The 1,748-nt window shown below is 36.8% G+C and overlaps 1 long non-coding RNA gene across 1 annotated transcript; it reads right to left on the reverse strand.

Moving 5' to 3' along the window:
* Positions 1-245: 245 nt before the first annotated feature.
* On the reverse strand, positions 246-1,404 carry LOC118803544. The gene is made up of 3 exons (XR_005006878.1): positions 1,369-1,404; positions 560-669; positions 246-358 (listed from the first exon to the last, which is right to left on the reverse strand). It is a non-coding gene; the product is annotated as an uncharacterized LOC118803544 (long non-coding RNA).
* Between the last annotated feature and the right edge of the window lie 344 nt (positions 1,405-1,748).

Raw genomic sequence — 1,748 nt, forward strand, 5'->3', positions numbered from 1 at the left:
TGTTATTGTGTTGATCTGCTCACAATGCAATGTGAATGTTATTGGGCTGAAAGGGGAAAGCTGCAAGCACATTGCATTGGCAAAGTGAGGAAATGGTTGTGGACATAGATGAGAGCAGGACAGGATTGGTCCGCTGTCTGTCAGAGCAAGGCAGTTATGAATGGGATGGAAATTGAAATTATTTGATTGTACATCACAGCCAAAGTTTGGGAGTTGTAAACTTGCAAACAAAGCAGTGCACATGTCTTGCAAACAGCCTAAAAGAAATGTGTGTGTGCCTTAGAGTTTCGGAGATCCTGGTCCTGCAGGAAGGTCCACAAGCGGAGAACAGTCAGTCATCTGAAAGCGTATCGTGAAACTGTGAAAGAAATGATAATGGAGTTGTACAACTGGTGTGAGAGCAATGAGTTCTGTGAAACTTCAGAGTTACTGTCTGCAGTAAAGAGAGTTTATCAGCTTGCTTTTGGACAGTACACGAGCTAAAAAAGTGCAAAAATGAAGCCATACACATGGCCAGTAGCCTTACATTTGTCTACTGCCAGTGTTGACTTCTGTGTACCTTGCATTTGATGTCTCCAGTGATCACTGTAATAACACTCGTACAGCCTTAAAAGCACTGGATGTTGATGCCTGGCCTTCCTGTTGACATCTAGTTTCTCCAACAACATTCTTAACAGCAGCAAGTTAAGATACATGAATTAAAAATGTAAAGAGAAATGAAAAGAGATTCATGTTATTTTGCAATTATAGAAAACTTTATTAATATAAATATTCCTTTGTTCTTAAGGAAAAATGCAAGCAGAAGAGTTTCTGTTTGAATGTTGAAAAAAAATTCAGTTCAATGTATTTGGAGTGTTGGAACTCTCCTGCTTAATCTTAATACAATAACAAAATCAAACAAGACATTTAACATGTATAACTATCTGAAAATGTGTGGAGGAACATGCTTGCAACAGGTTACCTTATTTAAATGAAGAAAAATGAATGACTTTTGAAAGTCATAAACTTGGAAGTATTAATAAAACCTATATACGTTCGAATAATTTGCATGTCTGTGTGTTGTTCACAGCCACTTTCAAATTAGCTGACAGAACGCCTGTTTCTTTTGGATTTCATGGTTAGAAAACAATACACGGACTGATCAGATAACACCACACACACGTTATTTGACAAATAAACATAATCACATCTTCTATGAAGATGAGTTATAAGGTAGATGACTCCAAGACAGACAAGGATACCATTTAAATGTGATTGTCTCTGAGCCTGATAAATTCTTAAACCTGTACGCTTATTTGTAGGTCAGTTAACATTCTCACACACTCTCTTTACAGGCACTAAATATTTAATACATCACATGTAACTCACCTCTGAGCTTTCACTTTTTCTCTCTTCACATACACCTAAAAACACAAGTAGCATTCTCAAGCATTAAATATTTAAAGTGTTTCTAATCAGCCTGTGAGGTGGCAGTATTTTCAATTAACCTTTCAGCATGGTGCTTTTTACATCAGCCTTGAAGTAAATCAGAACATAAATGTAAAGCAACAATGTGAAATAATCAGCCTTGGAGGCATTTATGCAAGTCATTTTAAATAAATTACAATAAATTATCATTGCCTTTCTAATCAGCCTGGAAAGCCAGAGATGTTCTCCACCAGCCCTCTGAGGCTAGTTTACTTCACATCAGCCTGGAGGGAATATTACTAAGTAATACCAAATAAGAGATCATTGACCTTCTAATCAGC

This window comes from Colossoma macropomum, unplaced genomic scaffold (assembly GCF_904425465.1).
Source record: "Colossoma macropomum unplaced genomic scaffold, Colossoma_macropomum, whole genome shotgun sequence".
Lineage (NCBI taxonomy): Eukaryota > Metazoa > Chordata > Actinopteri > Characiformes > Serrasalmidae > Colossoma > Colossoma macropomum.